Source organism: Akebia trifoliata, chromosome 1, assembly GCF_017979445.1.
Source record: "Akebia trifoliata isolate Shusen 1 chromosome 1, ASM1797944v1, whole genome shotgun sequence".
Lineage (NCBI taxonomy): Eukaryota > Viridiplantae > Streptophyta > Magnoliopsida > Ranunculales > Lardizabalaceae > Akebia > Akebia trifoliata.
In genome coordinates this window covers 7479564-7504030 of record NC_141375.1, presented here as the reverse complement: position 1 = coordinate 7504030, position 24467 = coordinate 7479564, and the positions used below count along the sequence as shown (strand labels likewise).

The window sequence follows — 24467 nt, the reverse complement described above, 5'->3', positions numbered from 1 at the left end:
ACAATTTGATTAGAGTTATAGGGATTGGTGGGTTCAAGACATAGTGCCTTACTTGGATGCCCTTGATTTTGGTCTTCGTGAGGATAGCGTCTCCGATCCGAACTTTAATTTTGATGAAAGAAAAAGAGTTGAAGATCGTGAGGCACGTCGTACTTTTCTTGCCACAAAAAATCTTCTCGAAAAAGAAGAATATAACACACACGAATTGATGATACGCAGAATGTCATTACGGAGTCTAAATCAAAAAAATACTGTCGACTCCAACGACTACTCAAACAGAGTAGGCCAACATTGTTGGGGTAAATGTAGAGCAAGCTGTTCATAGATCAAGTCCTGTGGATTCTTCGAAGCCTGTTGCTCAGATTGAGCCTAAAGATACGAGTGTGACTCTAGATGGACAAGAAGCTGAAGCTGAGAATGATGTGTCTCATAGGAGAGGTAATTTTATACACTTTTTTTTTTCTTAGAAATTTTACATTTTTTATGTATATATATGTATATACATAATCCTTTATGATTTAATTATTCTCGTAGAATCATTAACCAATATACACTTCATTGCTTATTTGTTCGCCTCAGAGGATTTTGTAGTCCTCCCTGGCTTCTTGGGTATGGGAGATGTTTGGAATGTTAGTCATCAGTTAGGGGGAGGCTCTACTTACTGTTGAAGTGGAGTGCACTCACCTATCTAATGCTCTAATCATTGATGATGATGAAGTAGCTGCTTGCGAAGTAGAGAGAGATAGTCTTTGAAGAAGAAGTTTTTGAACCTTACTTCTTTATATTAAGCTTTATTTATTTATTTATTTATTCATTTTTTCACTATATAGGACTTAGGAAATTATAACATTGTCTATTTCGTTTGAAATTAATAAAATTCCCTTATTTCCTTATACAAGTATATTTTTTTTTGATGTGGTTGAACCAGAAGTAACTTTACAGGTTGTCTATGTACCCAAAATAGGATCAAACCATAACGTAGTTCAGATGGAAAATGCTCTAAGTTTTGCCTAGACTGCCCTCTTGGGTTTTCAATTTAGCGAGCTCAATTTTTTTTTGAACCGTTCACAGTTTTAACTCATGCAGGTTAGGAATATCATGTAGTTTAAACTCGTACGATAATGAGTATTGTCAAATAGTTTAGACTCGTGTTGGGGAGCATTATCAAACAGTTTAGGCTCGTGCCCAGGAGCATTATCAAACAGTTTAGGCTCTTACCGAGGAGCATAAATTTTTTCAGCATAGTGTCAGTTTGAGAAATTTGCCGTTGATTGGACTAAGACGTAATCCTTTCGGTGTAACAAGAAGGTATGCACCATTAGTGTATACATCTTTCACTACGTGAGGTCCATCCCATTTCGGATCAAACTTCTTTCCAGAACAGTGTGAGGGGATGATTGGTCGTTGTAAGGCAATAATAAATTACCAACTTGAAAATAATGTGGTCGAACTTTCTTATTGAATGCACGTGACAGACGGGCTTGGTAACAGTCTAGTCGTTGTTGTGCTTCCAATCTCTTTTCGTCCAATGCTTCGAATCTCATCGTAGGTTGGACCTTCTTGGATCGCAATCCTTAGGAAAGGTATCTGACATTCCAAAGGAAGAACAGCTTCAACTCCATAAACCAATAAGTAAGGTGTGGCTTGCGTGGGGGTACGGTATGAAGTTCTTTATGCCCATAGTGCTTATCCAATTCGTTTATGCTAATCTTTTTTCAATTTTGAGACAACCTTCTCAAGAAGCTTGTAGAGAGTTTTGTTGAAGGCTTCGGTGAGTCCATTTGTCATAGCGTTGTACATTGTAGAACATCTCTGTTTAATGTTAAACTTAATGCAGAATTGATCTATCAGCGTATTGCTAAAATATTTCCCATTATCTGTCATGATATATCATGGAATGTCTTAGCGAAATATGATATTATTTTTGATGAAGTCAACTACCGTTTCATTCTTGACCTCTTGAAGGGGAACTACTTCAGTCCATTTAGAAAAGTAATCTGTTGCGGCGAGGATATAGAGATGTTTCCTTGAAGATTTTGGAAGTGGTCCAACGACATTAAGTCCCCATCAAAGGGCTAAGATGCGATTGTAGGATGTAATGGCTTTAGTGGTTAGCGAATCTAATCCCCATGAAATTGGCAAGCTTTACACCTCCTTACGTGGTCTAATGAATCTTTCACCATAGTAGGCCAATAGAATCTCATCCTCTTCAGACTATAATGAAGTTTCGACCATGACTGATGTGAACCGCACACTCCAGAGTGTGCTTCTTCTAAAGCATCTCGGATTTCATTATCTCCGAGACATCTCATTAAGATGTCGTCCAAAGAACAACGATATAACTTATCGTTGAAATATAAAAATCGAGGTGCCCTACGACTTATTTCGATTATGTATTTTAGGTCGTCTGGTAGCTTCCCATGCTGTAGATAATCAATAAGTGGCTGTCTCCAATCTTTGACTTCGACTATTTCGACGATGTTTGCTTCGTGCGACTTGTAATTTTCATCTATCAAAAGAGATAGTACCCACTTATGGCAGATAGGGATATTCATTGTCTCTCCCTCTGGCATAGTCAAATTTGTAACAAGACTAGCTAAAGCGTCAGTTTACTTGTTTTCAGCTCTCGGCATATGCCTGACGATGACGTCTTCAAACTGACTTATAAGTTGTATATCATAGTGGTGATAAGGCAGTAACTCATGTTTTCGAATGTCATACTCTGTTGAGAGTTGGTTAATGACAAGTTACGAATCCCCATACATATAGAGTTGGTGTAGCTTCATCTCTAACCTGAGTTTTAAACCAATGATTAGAGATTGGTATTCTGTAACATTGTTTGAACATAATTTTGTCAAAGCAAATGAGAACGGTAATACCTCATTTTGTGGGGTGATAAAAATTACACCTGCCCCGGCTCCATCTTTTCTAACTACACAATCAAAGAACATTCTCCAAGCTGGAAGCACATTAATAGAGAATACTTCTTCATCAGGCAAATCGTGAGACAATTCCCATTCGGCTGGAATGGGATGGTCAGCAAGAAAATCGGCTAATGCTTGTCCTTTTATAGCCTTTTGAGGGATGTAAATAATCTCAAATTCTGATAAGAAAAGGGCCCATTTGGCTAGTCTTCCTGACAAGACTGGTCTTGTTATGATGTACTTGAGCGGATCGGCTCGCGCAGTGAGTCAGATTGTGTGTGATAACATGTAATGCCGCAACTTCTTTATAGCAAAGATGAATGCTAAACATATCTTTTCGATGGGTGAATAATTTACTTCTGCTCCAACAAAAGTTCGACTCAAATAGTAAAGTGCACCTTCTTTTCCTTCGGTATTTTCTTGAGCCAACAATGCTCCTAGTGACATTTCTTGCGCACTAATATAGAAAATCAGTGGCTTCTTGGGAATTGGTGCAGAAAGAACAGGAGGCTGGAGAAGATACTTCTTGATATTTTTCAGAGTATTCTCACAAGCTTCATCCTATTTAAATGATGTATCTTTCTTCATCAATCGACTGAAGGGATGACAACGCCCAACTAAGTTTGAGATGAATCTACGAATGTAGGCAAGTCGACCTTGTAAACTTTTGAGTTCATGAATGTTTTTTGATGCCGGAATTTTTGGGATGGCTTCAATCTTGTTTCGATCAAATTCAATACCGCGATGCTGAACCACGAATCTCAAAAATTTGCCCGAGATAACTCCAAAAGTACATTTTAATGGATTCATCTTGAGTTGATACCGTCGCAATCTGTCGAAGGTATCACATAGATGTTGTAAGTGATCTTTCCTTTTCTTGGACTTTACTACTAGGCCGTCAATGTAACATTCGACTTTGTCATGTAGCATGTTATCAAAGATCTTTTGCATAGCTCACTAGTAAGTGACACCTCCAAAAGGCAAATTTTGTAATAATATATACCTTTTGGGGTACGAAAAGCTGTAAGCTCATTGTCTTTTGGCGACATTCGAATTTGATTATAACTAGAAAATCCATCCATGAAAGATAAAGTTTCATGTCCTGTAGTCGCATCCGCCATAAGTTCTATGATTGGAAGTGGAAAATCATATTTTGGACATGCATTATTCAAGTTACGAAAATTGACACATACTTGAATCTGTCCATTCTTTTTTCTTACCGGAACTATGTTGAAAATCCAAGTTGGATACTTTACTTCTCGGATGAAGCTAGCTTCTATCAACTTGTTGACCTCTGTTTCAATCTATGGTACCAATTCTGGTCGAAAACGACGTTGTGCTTGTTTTATTGGGTGAACTTCGTGTTTAACTGTGAGTTGATGAACAACGATCTTCGTGTCAAATCCTGACATTTCTTTGTAAGTCCAAGTAAAGACATCTTTGTATTTATGTAGCAACTTGAAATACTCGACTTCTTCATTCTGATTTAGAAGGGTGCTGACGAACGTGGGTCGTGGCTCTATAATTGTCCCAAGATTTATTTCTTTCAAGTCGTCGATAGTGCTTGTTCGCCTTCTTCAAAGATCGGTGAAGCATTTTCGAGTTCTTCGTTTGACGTCGTAGAAATTTCTTCAGGAAAATTTTCAATTGTAATGTGATTTACATAAACAATATCTTCAGAATTGTCCATACCCATAGTTGAAGCTTGACTGTCGCTTTTTTGATTTGTGAGAACAATGGTACATCGTTTTACAACTAACACATTTGATATCGAGACTTCTAAAGTTGTTTATCATTTCATGCGAGATGGAATAATCCTATGCAAGCTACTACTATCTTTATGCTCGATATGTTTATTTCTTTACTTAAGTCAGCGTCGTGATTCCCTTCATATTTTTACTCCAACATTCTGACCGAGTCTAGATAATGCAGATGCATGAGATTTATAAACTTGTACATTATGATGATCATCTAAAGCACCTAATCGGTCAAATATCGACGTGGTCGAAATGTGGCTACCAATTCGATCAAAGACCGATGTGCGTGGAACTAGTGCTTCTTTAATAGACTCATCGATGATTTCTACTGTGATATGTTGTGAAGAGGCCGTCTTCATCTTAGAAATTTTGATTGGAGCCTCTAGTGTATATCCTAGCCCTACTCAGGTGAATGAAACATTTTCTCCAGCTCGAACAAGTTTGACTTGTGTTGCGGTTAAACTATGAATTTGATCAGTTTGTGGTAGTTCACCCAATCGCATAGGTTCACCTTTCCCATAATCGACAATCTCGAATAACTTTGAAGTTTTAGGACCAAACCAACTTTTGGAGTTTACTTTTATGAGATTGTTTTCACGACTTTTCGTGATTGATGTAGCTGTGAACATTTTTCACGAGTGTTCTTACTATATAAGATTTTTGGAAAGGTGTAACTGGAAGGGTTAACTCTTTTTTCAGCATCTCCAATTCGACTTTAGAGACTAAAGGCTTGGTCTTTGAAGAAACCTCTTCAAAAGGTGATTGTCCTAACTTCCGTCTCGATTGCGGCACATAACGAAGCATCAGGGTTGGCAACACAATTGTGGATGATGCGTCCACCTTTGATTGACTCACCTTGGTATGTTAAGTTTTTGATTCTTGTTTCTTTATTTGTTCTTTTTGAAGTTTAGGACGAAGAGAAATCTTTTCTGCATCATTCATAGTATGCTTTCCTCTATCAGATTTTTACTTATTAGATGGAGGTAACGAAATTGGAAGTGCTTCTTGAATGATATCACCTCCAAAATAAAATTTTGCATTTGCAAAATATGTTTCTACCTCGTCAAACGGTTGATCTTTGGCTACTATACGTTTTTGTACACCATCTTGGTAATATTTGAAGTATTGATGTAATGTGGATGGTACTACTCCAGTTTCATTTAGCCACGGTTGACCGAGAAGCAAGTGATATGAAGTTTACAATCAATCACGTAAAAAAGTATTGTTGACTCTAAATCTACGATATAAAGCTTGACTCTTATCATGTCGATAGCTCTCTGACCACCCAAGTTGAAGTCTTGGATCATCAACTTACTGCGAGTAAGTTGATCCGACGAGATCCCAACTTGTTTCATGATACGAATTGACATGATGTTGACCGTAGAACCACAATCTAAGATGATTCTTTGAACCTTATTCTCCCTCACATAACTTGTGACGTAAAGAGGCCTATTGTGAGGTCGAGACCCCAATTGGAGGTCTTCATCAGTGAAGGTAATTGTGGCCATACACATATTTTCTTGTTGTGGATTTATGTCAAGTTGAACTTCCTGTTTTGAATCAGTTGAGTTTTGCTTTGAAGTAAGCAGAACTTTTTAGAATTCACTGGACAAATCCAAGTCGACCTGCGAATCTTCTATTTCCGAGATGCCATTGTCTTTCTCAAGTCATTGATCTCCATCATTGGAAGTAGTAGGATGTTCTTTGGACCTATCATTAATATTATCTTCTAGCACTTCCGCTTCCACTTGATGATATGACACCGTGCAAACTTCTTTCAAGAACTTCTTGGGTAAGAATTTTAGAAGAGTAACTAGCACACAAGACAGTTGTTGAAGGATGTTTTCGGGGTCTGCGGGCGGAACTCGGAAAGCCTTCTTCTTTGTTGCTCTCTTTAGTTTCGTTGACTATGTACTTGATTTTGAATTTCTTCTCTTTCTTTTTGGCTTCGAAATAGAAGGAGTTGGCACATATGTAGGGCGTCTTTTTCGAAGAGTGACAACTATCAACCCTTCGTCATCAACTGAACCAGACTCTGAGATGTCTGACTTTGAATTTGAAGCCAAATGAGATTGTGGTCCTTGTTGAAGTGAAGTGGGAAATGTGATGATTTTTCTTTGATTTGGCCTTGTCCCCAGTGTGGGATGGGCCTTTCCAACATCGGAATGTACGGATATGAGTTGTGATGGTTTAGGTAAAACTTTGGTGATCTGAGGAGATGGAATCTGCGTAACTGACTGACTTGCCAAGAGTATTGGATCAAAAGATCCAAAAGTGACAGAGGTCATGTTGGAAGTAGCAACATTTTCAACACAATTAAGTTCAATTTTCCCTTGAAGTGCCAAATCCATAATCTTCTCTTTGAAGACGAAGCATTTTTCAATCGGGTGACTAATCACCCTATGATAGCGACAATATTTTGGATCATTGTCGTGACCTCTTTCCTCGGGTCGTTTGGGCATTGGAAGTTCAATGATCTTTAATTTCAGCAACTCTTCGAACATGCCCAAGACATCAGCATTAGGAAAATGGTACTATTTTGTCTTAAGTTCTTTGAGAGTTTTCCAAGCTTTTCCTTTTTCTTGTTTTAAATCAGCTCGTAGCTGATCTTCTCTTCTTTTACCTGTGATTTTGACAGGTTTGCTGGTAGTGGTAGACAAGTCTTCTTTAGTTTTGAAGGACTTGCCATCCTTCTTTTCCTGTCTTCGAGGCTTGCTTGGTCGTGGAGTCTGATGCACAACTATACTCTGCTCCATGTCGTGGGCTCGAGTAGCTAGCTCTTCGAAAGTATGTGGTTTAATTCCTTTCAAGATGTAAAGGAGTTGCCAGTGCATCCCTTGAACACACATCTCGATAATAGAAGATAGAGAAAGTCGATCCATACAGTTGAGGGAAAGATTTCTCCAGCGTTCAATGTATTCGATGACCGGTTCATCTTTCCTTTGTTTGACGGCAGCGAGCTCCAACATACTCACCGTTCTTCTGGTGCTGTAGAAACGGCCAAGGTACACTCTTTCAAGTTGATCCCAACTGTCTATTGAGTTGGATTCTAAGTCGGTGTACCAATCGAACGCATTGCCGCGGAGGGAACGGACAAATTGTTTCACCATGAACACCGAATGTATCGACGTTGTTCCAAGTTTCAATGAAGTGGGCAATATGCTGCTTTGGATTGCCTTTTCCCTCGAACTGTTGGAATTTTGACGGTTGATATCCCGTTGGAAGACGCATTTGTTCGATGCGTTGAGTGTAAGGTTTGGCATATACCAATGAAGACTGTGGTATGCCCCCATACTGAGCACGAATGGTGTCAGTAATCATTGCTTGTAACTGCTGAATGGAAAGTGAGGCAACGGACCCCTGTGGTGGGTCTCATGTAGCTTTACGTGAGCCAGCATAGTCTTCTCGTTCTTCTTCACGCGGAGTCGTGTACGCTTCAGGAGTGAATCCTGGAGGATGCGAAGGTCCAGCACTGGATTCATTCTCCTTGTCTTTATGCTCCAAACGACTAACAAGAGTTGTAATCTAGATGTCTTTGTCCTCCATTGCCTTTATTAATTTGTTGATGGTGTCTACCATCTTGGCAACTTGTTCCTCCATTGTTAGCGCTCTAGTTATCATCACTGCTCTGATAGAGGTGTGAGTTTGCAACGGAGAAGTGATCGATAGAAATCTAGATGATCCCTCGCTTGACTTCGAATCAGATCCAGAATCTGACAAGTCATTTTCTACAACGTCCACCCATGATGCTTTCGTTGTGAGTACTGTTTTTGTGGCACATTTCTTGGAGTGATGCTGAAGAGGCTCTACTAGCTTAGATTCACCAGTTTTCGTCATTGTTCGCGTTATATGATGATTGCGTTTGATAACCTGAGTAGATTCAAGATTTGAAGAACTAATTTTCTTACCTTTCTCAACAGTAGCTGATGCGACAGTGTTGACATTGCGAGATGCCATCGATGCTTTGTTGATGCTTTTGAATTTGACTTAAAGATGAGAGGTTGAGATAGTCCCACCGGGCGTGCTAGAAATTTGTCAATAATAAATTTCAACGGCTCTACCTCGAGATTTGTGAAATATAATCGTAAATGATTTTATTGATTTTTTATGAAAAAGAGATACAGATCTCAGTATTTCCTCTGATTAACAGTCAAATACAAAATAGTGACGATGTATGTAGCTTTTTTTCTCTCCGAGCTTCGCGCTTTATCGACTGAGAATGATGCTTTGACGTTGGCTTTGCTTTGTGCTTGATCTTCTGTAGAGGCTTCTGTAGATCTTATTCTCTCCGAGCTTCGCGCTTTATCGGTTGAGAAGGTTTTCTTGACTTTCGGAGAAGAGCTTTACACTTGATCTTCTCTTTAGTCAGAGTCCGAATCTCTAAAGAACTTTTGCTTTGTCTTTGGATGAGAGCTTCTGTCTTTTGAGAGAAATTGATCCAGATCCCCTTCTCAATGAGAGAGGCTCTTGTATTTATAGACTTAAGGTAATTTAGCTTTCCAATAATACCCCAAGTTAAAGAGGTTAATTGATTTATTTAAAAGGCTAAATATGTCCAAATCCAATTTTAAGGATTTAATGGATCATTATTAGGCCGAACTCATTTGTTTGGGTGTAGGGCCCAATATTTAATATGTGGATCACTTAATTTTTATTTAGATCATAGGCTTAATCTGCGCAAGCCAAAATTCAAACCATATGTGGCCTGTCCCAATCAATGGCCTTAATTTGGACCTGTGGGTCCCATTTTGATTTAAGGGCCTTTTTATTAACTTAGAATGCTATGGGGGCCGTTTAAATTTTGATGCCTACAGCTATATAACAGATAACATTTTAAGAAGATAAATTCACTAAAAAAAACATGGAAAGAAAACCTAGTGTATTGATTTTTTATTGAACCTAGGAAAATGTTAGGTCCAAAATAATTTTCCACCGTACAAAGAAGTTAAGTTCTTTTGGAATATAATATTTTTTTTCTCAAGTAATCATAGCCATAAATCTGCAAATCACATTTTCCTAGAAAAAACCATTTTATTCCCTCCTTCTTCTGACCTATGTTATATAGGAATAAATGATCAATAGAAAGACCCTTGAACCATTCATTTACTTTAGAATATAGTTATTACCTTTAATGAAAAGAAAAAAAAATACAAGAACTACTGAAGAATCAATGTACCCAAATAATTAAGTTGTAACCAGAGAATGATCCATGAAATGAACTAAGGAAGAGACCACCAACAATGTTACTTATTCAAGATTGAACTAAGTGCATTACTAAGCCATCCATTCCCAGCTTCGAACAATCTTAAAACCTCTTAGCTGTTTAAGTAGCAAGAAGAAAATGGAATTTAGTTAGTCCAATGTTGATCTTAGATCTAAAATATCTTTTTACACGGATCAATTATTTGACAAAAATTATTGAACACCACTTATATTAACAATGGTTTGGTTCCACAGTCAAAGTTTTGTCTTACATGGATTAAAAGTTTTGGAATGGGCTGATTTTTTGTGAGGAGGGTCTCTATGGTAAAGAGATCATTCAGACAAAAAAATCAGGTCATTCCGAAACTTCTAACCCCAGTCAAATGTGTTTTATAAACTAATGGTAAAAATTAGCTGTTCACTATTTTTCAACTTATAAACCGTGGCTAGTAAGTTTTAGAAATGACTGATTTTTTGTGAGGATGATCTCCTCACCATAGAGATTATTCTCACAAAAAATCATCTCATACGGAAACTTTTTACCCATATAGAACAAAACACTTTGAATAGGACTTCGGCAACAAAATGCTACCCATTAAGTAATTATTTGGCGAAATTACATTGAACACTGCATATGTTAAATCTGTACCTTTGGAAGAGGGCCCATGGTCTGGCTTAAGGCATCATGGCTGGAAACAGAATAACTTCCTGCACCACATAATACCACACAAGGTTATTCATGATGGATATTCTAAAAGGAAAAATTCATCTAGAAATCAACAATTCGGAACCAGTATTAATGGGATATAACTTATATGAAATGACCTAAATCGAACCTCGATATTCTGTGAATCTGTCAATAGCATTGTAATCTGATCAATTCTCATACCCCATGCAGCGGTCTGGGGTGAGCCATATTCCATAACTGTCCATAATGTATGATTTTCAGCCATTGCCTCATCCTCATCTGGTTGTATGAGCTGCAACAACATCACCACTTTAATCAAGCAAATTTCTCGTTGAATATTTCTTATGACTGGTCCATTACTTAACATATAATTATATAGATACCGGGAGTCCATCAAGAGATCGCTCATATAAGACATCTCGATCATTCACTGCTGTATATGCATTGCAAACCTGACCAATCCAAATTAGTGATACAAGAATCATGTATTAAAACATCAAGCTGCCATGATTAAATGGTATCATACTTCATTCTGGTTGATGAACAATTGAAAACGCTCAGTCAGGCCTGGTTTTGATTTATGCCACATTGCCAAAGGGCTTATTATTTCTGGATGGTTAATGATGAAGGTAGGATTTGTACAGTCACCTCCAAGTAGTACCCCACAAGCTGCAAATTGAAAATAAAAAAGTAAAAAAATATAACTACATTGAACCTAATATAAACAGAAGAACTCAGATGTAACAAAAGTAATGAAAACATTGAGGTTCGAGCATCAACATATTCACTTTTGTTTACTGGTTTTTTTACACGAAAAGTCTTTACCAGATATCCACTTTTAAGTTTTTCTCAGAGTACAGTACAAATTACATAATTTCAAGTCAACCATTTTCTAAAGAGCTACATCTGATTTTTTCTGTTAATCTCTTTTTTTTTTTTTTCTTCTCTTTTTGGTTATCTTTGGTGTACTCAAACATAAAGCATCGAACGAATTAATTGTTGTACATTAACCATTGTTTGTCTTTCAAGGATTAAGGGCATAAATTACAATTGTTGTATATATGAAAAAAGTCTTGTTTGATGTATTACGAAACAACATTATCTCCTAGTCCTTATATCATCTAGTAAATCTTTTTTGCATAGGCATGTACCCATATTGAGCAATCATCAAGCAGTCTATCTCAAAAAGACATGCACCTGGGCCCTTTGCATGTGGAAGATTCATTTGCCTAAATTAGAATGTGATCTTACTCTTGCTTGGAAAAATAACTATCATGATGAATCGTGATAGTCTGACGCTTTTCTTTTGTACGCTCTTTGTATGCTCTCTGACCTAGGGATGGCAATTTTGCCCCGCACCATATTAAAAATGAAAACCAGTCTCAGGTTCTGGGCAGGTACGGATTTGATGCACTCCACCACGGCCCACCCCGATTACATATATTATATATAGAAATACATACATTGTAAACAACAATTACAACCTAGTGTAGTTGTAAGACGCATGTACTCAGGTTCAAATCTCCTTGCCAACACTATTTTTACTTACAATGGAGTTGGTTTGAAAGACAATTGGGGCAGGGCGGGTCGGGGAAAACCCATTAGAGGCACTTTCGATGGGGTTGGTTTCTAGGAAAACCCATTAGAGGCAGAGGCGGGGTTGGGGCAAACAATTAAGAACTTTGCCATCCCTACTCTGACCTGGCAGATCACAAAACCATAAATATTTGTCCTTGTGTATCCCAAAGCTAAGGATCTACGGTTTTGTGAAGGTGATCGGGGCAGGGGTGGGTTCGGGGTGTCCTAATATAATCAGGGTCGTGTTTAGTTAAACCTGTCCGTTGCTATCCCTACTCTGACCTGGTGGTTCACAAATCCATAAATCTTTGTCCTTGTGTATCCCGAAGCTAAGGATCTAAGGAAGCTAAGGATTTAAAAGAGAGTCAGACCTTCTCCAACAACTTTCCTGTTGGCTGAGGATGTGGGCGTTGGCCATCTAACTTCATGCATGCGTCTGACAAATACTCGCGGGCTACCTCACTTGATAGATCCTTGGGTATACTAAGGTTCGCCAACTTTTCCAACTCTTCTATCATGTCGATCCTTCTGCAAAGTTGAGACAATAAAATTTATCTATTCAAGAAATTAGTACTTTGAAGATTATATAGGCTTGACTAACAAGTAAATTTGACTTCATATCATAAAAATAATTATTACACACACCTGAAAGGAGGACTAAAGTCAATCTCGATTGGATCCTTGTCATACCCATTTGCATGGTATTTAATTTTATAACCACCTGTCAGGTCCTTGACCATACCTGTTTAAATTGAATTACAATATTATGAAAATCTAATAAAGTCATCCGAAATTTGTAATAATAAGAGAATGCACCCCCTCACCACTTAACATTTGCTCAGTTAACACCATCATGTCATTGTAATCAGCAAAAGCCATATAAAAGTCACATGTAGTGAACTCGAGATTATGAGTCAAACCAATCCCTTCATTTTTGAATTGTTTTCCAATCTCGTAGACACGTTTCCATTGACCAAGAGCTACAACTAGCTGCTTGAGATAAAACTTAGGGGAAATGCGCATGCAAAACTTTGTTTGCAGTTCGTCGTGAGAAGCAGCAAATTGCCAAGCTATTCTGTCTATCTCTTCATTGGTCAGCATGGCTATTTCAACCTAATGAGGATAATTAAATTAGTAGAAGAAGGAAAAGAAATTAAATAAGCTTTCAAAACAATGCAACGAGTACTTGAGACAAACCTCCAAGAAATCGAGATTGTTAAGGAAACTTCTTATATAAGAAATAATCTTAGATCGGGTTTTGAATATTTCTCCAACCTCCGGATTACATATTAAATCCAAATAACGCTGACGATATCGAGTTCCCTACTACCAAAAAAAAAAAAAAATTAACAATTTAAGTTTCCATATAAATTAAGGGGGGGGGGGGATGATGGATGATGAAATGAAATTCTGAAACATATATGCTGCACCATTCCACATGCAGTTGGGACTTGGGATAACTCCCTTGTAAAAGGGATATAAACAGATGCATTGGTATCCAAACTTGTGGCCTAGTGTCACGGCCCTATTCTTTCAAAGCGGGGTCGTGCGGCACAAGGGGGTCAAATCCACTTGCAAGCTTGTAAAATGATCGTACACCACACACACGTAGCTAGCAAACAAGTAAACGAGGCAACACGAGGCAAAGCCCGGAGGCAAATTTGTTGATATAATATTGAATTACACGGTGCAACGCGTTACAAAAGCAATAGATGCGTTACAAGCAAATGATGATCCTATGACACACGGGACTTCCACGGAGCTGGGCTTCAAGGGCTTCAACAACGTGGGTGTAGGCCGGGGATTGGGATAGCACTGACACCCTTCCTACAAGGTAGATATCTTTCCCTTTCTAGGTTTCCAAAAGGAAACATCAAAAGTGGAGGCCGATCATACTCCCTTATTACGAAAATGCCACTAAGCTAACGAGGATGCCCTGGCACGGGGCTGACACGTACCCTAAGCTAACAGATATGCCCTGGTACGGGGGCTGACATGGCTTCATAACGAGCCTTACATAGTATTACATGGGGGCTCCCGGGTGACTCCGGGGTGAGCTACACCTAAACTCTAGGTGTCAGAGTACATGGCCGTTACAGTCTCCCCCACCTATTCTACAGACGTCCTCGTCGCATTGTCCCTGACAAACTCTTTAATCTTCTGCTTGAATGGTTGTAGGTTCACTGCTCTCTCCTAGGTGGCTTCGCATTCTGGTAAGTTCTTCCATTTGACAAAGTACTCCATGTGTTGCTGCTTACTTGAACTACTGCTGACTTGACGTTCGGTGAGAACTTGGTTGACAACACGTTCTGGATGGATTGTTGAACGAGAGGGTGAACGTGTTGGAATGCTGCGTGCTGGATCTGCATGGAATGGCTTGAGACAGCTGGCATGGAAGACAGGGTGGATGTTGCGTAACCAGTGCGGTAACTTCAGCTTGTAGGAGACCTTGCCAACTTGAGAGAGGATGAGCATTGGACCTTCATAACGCTGTAGTAGTCCCCTGTGTGCTCGCTGTACTCGGTTGAACCTTCTCAACTGATCTGTCTTGAGTAGAACTAAGTCACCAACTTTAAAACGATTTGGTCGACGATGTTTATCAGCCCATTTCTTCATCCGCGTAGACGTTTTTTCAATGTAAGATCTGGCAATTTCATTGTTGTCCTGTCAAAACTTAGCAAACTTGTACGCCCTTGGACACTGTCCCTGATATCCTGAAACAATAGTATGAGGAGTTAAAGGTTGTTGGCCAGTAATAAGTTCAAAAGGACTCTTGTTGGAGGAAGAGCTCTTCTAAAGGTTGAAACAGAACTGTGCGACATCAAGTAGATTCGCCCAATCCTTTGGGTTGGCAGTGACAAAATGCCTGAGATACTCCTCCAACATGGCATTAAATCTTTCAGTCTGCCCATCTATTTGAGGATGTTCGCTGGTCAAAAAGTCAAGCTAAAACCCAAGTAATCTGAAAAATTCAGTCTAGAATCTCCCTGTAAATCTTGAATCTCTATCGTTGACAATGTTTTTGGGCACCACCCAATACTTGATGACATGCTTGAGGAACAAGTGCGCTGTTTCTTCTGCTGAGCAATATGTCGAGGTTGGTATAAATGTAGCATATTTGGAGAAACGGTCCACAACCACAAGGATGGATCCATACTCTACAACCTTCGGCAAACTTGTGACAAAGTCCATAGAAACACTTTCCCAAGGCCTTTGGGGGACTGGAAGCGGTTCCAGTGGCCCGATTGGTTTGTCGCGCTCGTTCTTGTCTTGCTGGCAAATGAGGCAGGTCCTCACATAATCTAACACATCATCACGGATGTTCGGCCAGTAGTATCCTCGCTCCAAGAGAGCTAATGTGCGGCGCCAGCCCGGATGGCCAGCTCATGGAGTGTCGTGACACTCTCTCATTAGTTCTCGTCTTAGCCCGTCCGCACGTGGAACAAACATGCAGCTCTTAGTGGTATATAACAATCCATCACGAATCCAGAAACAGCATGCTTTCCCCTTCTGCACCATATCCAATATGGCCTTCGCCTGGGGATCACTATTCAAACCATCATGAATTCTCTGCTGTAAAGTGCTGGTAACCTGAGAAACTTGTCGCTGAAGTGCTGCTAGCTCTGCTTTGCAATTCAAGGCATCGGCCAGGCTGTTGTTTTTTCCTAGCTTGTAATCCAAGGCCAAGTCAAACTCTGCGAGGAATTCTTGCCAACGAGCCTGTTTCGGTGTCAACTTATTCTGAGTCAGGAAATGGCTCATGGCCACATTATCGGTCTTCACATGAACTTGTGACCCCAACAGATAATGTCTCCAAACTCTCAAACAGTGGATGACAGCTAACAACTCTTTCTCCTGTGTGGTATAGCGTCTCTCAGCATCATTGAGCTTTCGATTTTCATAAGCAAGCGGATGCCCATCCTGTAACAACACTCCTCCAATAGCAAAGTCAGATGCATTTGTCTGAACTTCAAACGGCTTTGTGATGTCGGGTAGAGCTAAGACTGGGTCTTGCATAACAGCAAGCTTGAGGTCTTCAAACGCCTCATGACACTTGTCCGACCAGGACCAAGTGTGATCTTTCTTCAACAGGTCAGTGAAAGGTGCGGCTCTTTTGAAATAACCTTGGACGAAACGTCTATAATAGTTCACAAGACCGAGGAATGACCCAAGTTCTATGACTGTAGAAGGGGTTTTCCATTCATCAATAGCTCGCACTTTCTCCATGTCCATCGGAATCTGTCCATTACCCACAACGTGGCCAAGAAACATAATCTGTTCTTGAGCGAATGAACACTTCTCTAGCTTGACATACAACTGATTGTCGCGAAGCACTTGGAATACCTTGCGTAAGTGTTGAACGTGTTCTTCTAAGGTAGAACTGTATACTACGATATCATCAAGATATACCACAACAAACTTGTCGAGGTATGGTCTGAAGAGGTCGTTCATCAAGGTGCAGAATGTCGCAGGTACGTTCGTAAGGCCGAAGGGCATGACTAAGAACTCATAAGCACCATACCTGGTAGAACAGGTTATTTTCGGCTCATCTCCATCTGCAACCCGTACTTGATAGTACCCTGATCTCAAATCCAACTTGGAAAAGTACTTAGCTGCCCCAAGTTGATCAAACAAATCGACAATCAGCGGAATCGGATACTTATTCTTGACGGTAACCTTGTTCAACGCTCGGTAGTCCATACAAAGTCGCAATGACCTATCATGCTTCTTCTGGAATAAAACAGGTGCCCCATAAGGTGCCTTCGAAGGTCTGATAAATCCAGACTCCAGAAGTCTATCAAGTTGCTTGCGTAGCTCAGCTAGTTCCGGAGGACTCATCCTGTATGGCCCCTTTGCAGGAGGCTTGGCACTAGGTATTAGTTCGATTTGATGATCAATCGGCCTACGTGGTGGTAGGGTCTTCAGAAGCTCTTCCGGCATAACATCATCAAATTCAGTCAAAACCTATTTTACCAATGGGGGAGTTGAACTATGGTCCTGATCATCAAGTTCAACTCGCAAGGTAGGAAGAAATGTTTGCTCACCTTTCTTCAACCCTTTCTTCAGCTGAAGGGCTGAGATCATCTTTCCCTCTTCTTTACCTGTAGAGAGAGGAATGAAGCTTGGCCTTTCCCCTAGCAAGCCCAAAGTGTTGGCAAATGGCATCGGAACGGCCATGTTCTGTCACAGAAAGTCCATCCCAATGATAACTCGAAACTCATCGAGTGGAACTGCGAGAAGATCTAGCTTACCCTTCCATGGACCTATCTTGATGGCCACGGACTTGGCCGACCCTTGTATAGGAGTGGCCTCGGAGTTAACAGCTTTCATACGGCTTGAATCCTTTTCGAGCCAGATATTGAGGTGTTTCGCCTCTACAGGGGCAATAAAGCTATGTGTAGCTTCTGTATCAACCATTGCCTGGGTGGTCTTACCACCAATCTCCATATCAACATACATGAGACCCTTACGCTGACGGATCTTCTGAGTTTCAGAGGTCTGTTTCATTGCATTCAACAGATGCATAGCTCCCATGTGAGAAGATTTATCCTCATCTTTCTCACTTGAATTCTCGTGACTAGGGTCACTCTGGGAAGCTAACAATACGTTCAACTTGCTTTTTTACGGGCAATTGAACATCTTATGAGGACCACCACACAAGTAATACTGAATCTTGTTGCGGTGATTGTTGGACTGGGTACCTGTGTTCTTCGAAGAGGAGGAATCTCGGTGGGATCTCCTACTTGGACTATGTCTAGATCCTCCATTTTTACCTTTGGAAGACCCATGGGTGCGTTCACTCTGCGAAGAGTACCCTTTCGACTGATTGGATACCTTTTTTCTATTCCTATCCACGGGAGAATAGTCTGTCAACCGCTCAACTGCGGCGATAGCAGTCGTGAGGTCTTGCACACGTTGCCTCTGTAGTTCTGTCTGAACCCAAGACTTAAGCCCTTCTGTAAACGAGAACAGCTTGTCTTTCTCTGACATGTCACGGATATCAAGCATCAAGGCGGAAAACTACTTGACATAGTCGTGTACGGTACCAGTATTTTGGAGTTGCCTCAACTTCCTACGGGCAATGAACTCCACATTCTCGGGTAGGAACTGATTCTTCAGCTCCCTTTTGAGGTCCTCCCATGTATCGATGGAGCATTGGCCACTCTCCATCTCGGTGTACTTTGTTCGCCACCATAGCTTAGCGTCACCTGCAAGATACATAGAAGCAGTTGTGACTTTTACCTCTTCTGAATCCGGTCGAGCTGCACGGAAGTACTGTTCCATATCAAATAGGAAATTCTCGAGCTCTTTCGCATCGCGTGCACCACTGAAGGCGCGTGGCTCGGGAACTCGCAAGCGCGAGGGAGAAGCTTCACTACTGGTAGGCCGTTCGTTACCAACGACTCTTACCAGGAGGCCTACCTTAGTAGTGAGCTCCGTAATCTGTTCTTATAACGTGGCTATGGATCCTCGGGTATCTTCCTCGAGGTCAGTCATTCTGGCTCTGAATGTCTCAGATCTTTCCTCCAGCGTGCTCTGGCGATCATCTATTTGCGCAATACCATCAACAATACCGGATAGCATACCTATCATTTCCTCCAATACCTCAATGCGTTCCTTATTTGTATGTGATAGTGGTGTGTTTGGAGCGGGTTGGTCCGCGGTACTAGTAGTTCCTCTTGCCATCGTTCGCGTAAACTAAATGGAATCTCGAGGGAATAGTTAGGGGGAATACCAATTGTGCTCAAACAACTGCTGCTCTGATACCAACTGTCACGGCCCTATTCTTTCAAAGTGGGTTCGTGCGGCGCAATGGGGTCAAATCCATTTGCAAGCTTGTAAAATGATCGTACACCACATACACGTAGCTAGCAAACAAGTAAACGAGGCAAAACCCGGAGGTAACTTTGTTGATATAATATTGAATTACATGGTGCAACGCGTTACAAAAGCAATAGATGCGTTACAAGCAAATGATGATCCTATGACACGCGAGACTTCCACGGAGCTGGGCTTCAAGGGCTTCAACAACGTGGGTGTAGGCCAGGGATTGGGATAGCACTGACACCCTTCCTACAAGGTAGATATCTTTCCCTTTCCAGGTTTTCAGAAGGAAACATCAAAAGTGGAGGCCGATCATACTCCCTTATTACGAAAATACCACTAAGCTAACAAGGATGCCCTGGCACGGGACTGACACGTACCCTAAGCTAACAGATATGCCCTAGTACTGGGACTGACATGACTTCATAACGAGCCTTACATAGTATTACATGGGGGCTCCCAGGTGACTCCGGGGCGAGCTACACCTAAACTCTAGGTGTCAGAGTACATGGCCGTTACACCTAGGCATAACCTCCTTAGTAGGCACTAATGCAATTTGTGTACTGTCCCAAACAAAACTACAAGTATTATGTCAGCCATCATGATGCACACTTCCATCACACTACAAAGGCCTCCCCAATAAGTGAGAGGTATCCATGGAAACAATATCACATTACACCTTATTTCTATATTTAAGCCCAATAGAAAAATTCACTTAACATTGTTGAAAGATGTTACCTTATTCCCATTCTTGAGCTATAACTTGTTAGGGCATGGTGTGTTGTTTGAGCTTCTGAATGACCACCTCTAAAACCAAGTTCTCATTGTTCCCAGTGCCAATCACCAGTCATCAAAATTTTCAACCCATGGTGCAGGTGGAGTAAAAAATATTATTCCACAGCCATGTGGTACTGATTGAACTGTGGTTCAATTCACAAACTATGAACTCAATATTAATTGGAATTAGTGAAAAATATTATTCGCATATTAATTGGACCATTTGGTTTGGGTTTTGATCCGACCCCTTTTCAGCTCTTTGTAACCTTAAGTATGTAAAACAGAGAGCTGTGAAAGAGAGAGAGAGTGATAATGGGTGTAACAGGGGACTAGGGTTTCTGATGAATTTTTTAAAATCTCATTGAAGATAGTTGATTGATCATTGCTGCCTGTAGACGTAGGCATGTTGCTGAACCACGTAAATCGAGTCTTCTATTTCTTGTTTTTCCTCTATTTTGTTTGCAATTAATTTCTTTCTCATTGTTTGTTCTATTTGTTGCAAGCTTTCACACAACAAATTGGTATCAGAGCTTTAGGTTTTGACCTAGTTATTGATTGATTTCGAGATTCTAATCACTACCAAGAACTATGGTTTCGAGTGGAAAATTTGAAATGGAGAAATTTGATGGAACAAACAACTTCGGCATGTAGCAATGCAAAGTTTTGGATGTTCTGGTCCAACAAGAGTTGAATATTACTCTAGAGAATAAACCTAAAATTATGGAAGAGAAGGATGGGAAGAAGCTCAATCATCAAGCTTGCGGCACCATCAAACTTTGCCTTTCCAAGGATCCAAAATATTTTACAATGAAAGAGACTTTGGCTAAAGATTTATGAAACAAATTAGAAGACAAGTACATGACAAAGAGCACTGAAAATAGGCTCTATCTGAAGAAGAAAATCTTTCATTTTCAGTATAAATCAAGTACTTCTATATTTGAACATTTAAATAGTTATAATAAAATCCTTGCTAATTTACAAACCCTTGAAGTAAGAAAAGAAAATGAGAATAAAGCGTTATTACGTGATAGTTATGAACATTTGTCTAGTACTTTACTATATGGAAAAAAGTGAAATCAAATATGATGATGTATCAAATGACTTGATGAATCCGAAGAAGGACCAACAAGTCCATCAAGACTGAATATTGATTTTGATAGTAAGGGGCAGAATAGATGATAGAAAGCCTGGTTGGCGGGGTAAGTCTCTTCGAGGACAAGAGGAGAATCGTCTGAAAGAAAAATTCCAGCAAAAGAGGAGTGTGCCTTTTGTCACAAGAAAGGCCACTGGAAGAAATGTTGTCCCAAATTGAAAAACAAGAAATAAGGATTCGAACTTGAATGTTGCACAGATTGAAGGTGATGATTCGGAATTTGCTTTGCTGGTTTCACCATCACTTGGTCATTTTAATGAGTGGCTTCTGAACTCACATGTGTCCTCATAAGGGTTGGTTTTCAACTTTTCAAGAGATGGATGGAGGAATTATTCTAATGGGAAATGATATTGCTTGTAAATTAAAAGGGATAGGAAAAAATTCATTTGAAGATGCATGATGAAGTAGTTAGAATTTTAACTGATGTTTAGTATGTGCTAGATTTAAAGAAAAACCTCATCTCATTAGGAACTCTAGACTCAAAGGGTTTCAAAATTACTATGTGGAGTCCTAAAAGTGGTACTTGATGTAGTTGTTATAGTGAAGGGTACTCGACAAGGAAATCTAGATTTTCTACATGGGAATACAATCATAGGGAGACCAACAGTTTCTAAGAGCTTAGATGAGATTGTGACTGCTACTTCCAGAATGTGGCACATGCGCTTAGGACATGCGGGAGAGAAAGCTTTGCTAGGATTGGGAAAGCAGGATTTGTTAAATGGTACTAAGACTCGTAAATTCAGATTTTGTGAACATTGCATTATGGACAAGCAGACTGGAGCCAAGTTTCAGACCGCAGTTCTCATACTCATGGGACACTAGACTATGTTCATGCAGATATATGGGGACCTACCAAAGTTGCATCTTTGGGAGGTAAACATTGGTTCGTTACTTTTATTGATGATTTGTCAAGACGAGTTTGAGTGTACACAATACTGCATAAAGATTTAGTTCTAGACATCTTTCTTTAGTGAAAGAAAATGATGGAGACCCAGACTGATAGGAAAATAAAAAGGCTCAGGTCAAGCAATGGTGGTGAATATAAGTCAAATCCATTTTTGCAAGTATGTTATGATGAGGGGATAGTCAAACACTTCACGGTTAGAAATATGTCACAACAGAATGGGGTGGTAGAACGAATGAATCGCACTTTAATGGAGAAGGTGTACTATATGTTTTCCAATATTGGATTGGAAAAGGTGTTTTGGGCTAAAGAAGAGACACATGCATGTCATCTCATCAATAGGTAGCCTACAACTGCAAATAATGGAAAAACTCCTATAGAGGTATGGCAAGGAAAACATGCTACACATTATGATTGTTTGCATATTTTTGGTTGTCTTGCATACTTTCATGTTAAAGAAACTAAATTGGACCCTAGAGCCACGAAGACTATAGTTTTGGACTTCAGCACAAGTGTAAAGGGATACATGCATTGGTGCCCCAAATCAAAGAAATTTATTTTAAGTAGGGATGTTACCTTTGTGAGTCTAATATGATAAATAAATGAAGCAGAAGGATTCTCAAAAGGAGAATGTGAAAAATGGTGCTACACAGTAGGTGGTGCTTGAGGTTTCTATAAAGAATGTTCAAACAACTAATTGTCCCATAAATGATTCAGATAATGAGAACTTAGGCTCAGATCAAGAGGATGTTCTAGCTCAAAAGCCTCTGCAATAACCAAACTCTATTGCAGTTAGTAGATCTAGAAGAGAGATTTGAAAACCTACAAGGTTTACTGACTTGGTGGCTTATGCACTCCTAGTAGTTGATGATGATGTTCTACTTACAAAGAAGCTTTGAAAAATTCAAAAAATGTAGAGTGGAAGAAGAATATGGATGAGGAGATAGAGTCACTTTACAAAAAGTAGACTTGGGTGTTAATACCACTTCCAAAAGGAAAGAAAGCAATTGATTGTAAGTAGGTATACAACAAGAAAAAAGGTTCTATGAGAAATGACAATGTGAGATTCAAGGTGAGATTGGTGACTAAAGGCTATGCACAGAAGGAAATGATCAATTACAATGAAGTTTTTTCTCTTGTTGTCAAGTACTCCGCTATTCAAATTTTATTATCTTTGGCTACTCAATTTAATCTCAAGTTAGCACAACTCAATGTCAAAATTGCCTTCTTGCATAATGATCTGGAAGAGGAAATATACATGCCACGACCAGATAGCTATCAGGTTGTTGGAAAAGAGGGCTTGTAAACTAAGAAAGTCATTGTATGATTTAAAACAATCTTTGAGGCAGTGGTACAAGTAATTTAATCGGTTTATAATGTACAAAAGTACACAAGAAGTCATTTTGATCATTGTGTGTATTTTCGTAAGCTTCATGATGGGTCCTTTATATATTTACCCTTATATGTTGATGACATGCTCATTGCATCTAAGAGTAGGGGAGAGATTGATAAGTTGAAGACTTAGTTGCAAAATGAATTTTAAATAAAGGACGTATACCCGGTATAGAAATTAAAAAGAATATCGTAAAAGGAACAATCTGCTTGACACAAACAGAGTATTTGAAGAAAGTGCTACAACAATTTGGTATAAACGACAAAACAAAGCCAGTTAGTACATCTTTGGCTCCTCATTTCATGCTTCGTACCTTGTTGTCTCCATGCACAAGTTAGGAACGTGGGTATATGGCTCAAATTACATATGCGAATGTAATTGGTGCACTAATATATGTTGTGATGTGTACCAGGTCGGATATTTGTCATGCCATCAGTATGGTGAGTGGGTATATGCATGGCTCACGTAAAGGACATTGGTTGGCAGCTCATTGGATCTTACGATACATTTACAACATAGTAGATGTTGGATTGATATTTGAAAGGAATGACATGGTTAGTCAGCACCTAGTTGGATATGTGGATTCAGACTATACTGGTGATTTACATAATCGTAGGTCAACTACAAGATACATCTTTACTTTTGCTAGAGGACCAGTGAGTTGGAGATCGACATTATAGTTAATAGTTGCTTTGTCTACTACTGAGGCAGAATACATAATAGTAACAGAGGCCCCTTAAAGAGGTCATTTGGCTATATGGGATGATTGAGGACTTGGAAATTATTCAGGAGTACGTTGAGGTCTACTACAACAGTTAGAGTGCAATTTGTTTAGCAAAGAACTAGGTTCATCATTCTCGAACAAAGCTTATCGATGTTCGATTCCATTTTAATGAAGAAGTTGTGAATGAAGGGGATATTCTTCTCCAGAAGATTGGGGCTGCAGAAAAACTTACAGATATGGTTACTAAGGTGGTAACTAGAATCAAGATCAAGCACTGTTTAGACTTGATCAACATCTCTCAAATTTGAGTACCTTTGGGTGCATAGCGCCTTAAGGCACATTTGGATGCATCTTTAAACTATTCATTTTTTACATGGTTTGGTGGAATTCAAGCCAATGTGAAGATTTGTTGGAGAATTGTCATGAATTCAATCTGGATTCTTGATGATCCACTAATGACCCTTTGGACCCGATTAATTGGTTATGTATGGGGTTTCCTCATTTGGTCCCATTTGGTTTGGGTTTTGATTCGACACATTTTC

General features: G+C 39.6%; 1 pseudogene across 1 annotated transcript in view; it reads right to left on the bottom strand.

Moving 5' to 3' along the window:
* Positions 1–9327: 9327 nt before the first annotated feature.
* The window catches only part of LOC147410605 (lysine--tRNA ligase-like), a 40081-nt pseudogene continuing 24941 nt past the window's right edge, over positions 9328–24467 (bottom strand). Inside the window, exons 2-9 of the transcript XR_015177098.1 lie at positions 13347–13472; positions 12974–13262; positions 12795–12891; positions 12521–12677; positions 11098–11240; positions 10955–11023; positions 10720–10863; positions 9328–10591 (exon numbers count right to left, since the gene is read on the bottom strand). The product of XR_015177098.1 is annotated as a lysine--tRNA ligase-like (transcript). The remainder of the gene's footprint in view (positions 10592–10719; positions 10864–10954; positions 11024–11097; positions 11241–12520; positions 12678–12794; positions 12892–12973; positions 13263–13346; positions 13473–24467) is intronic.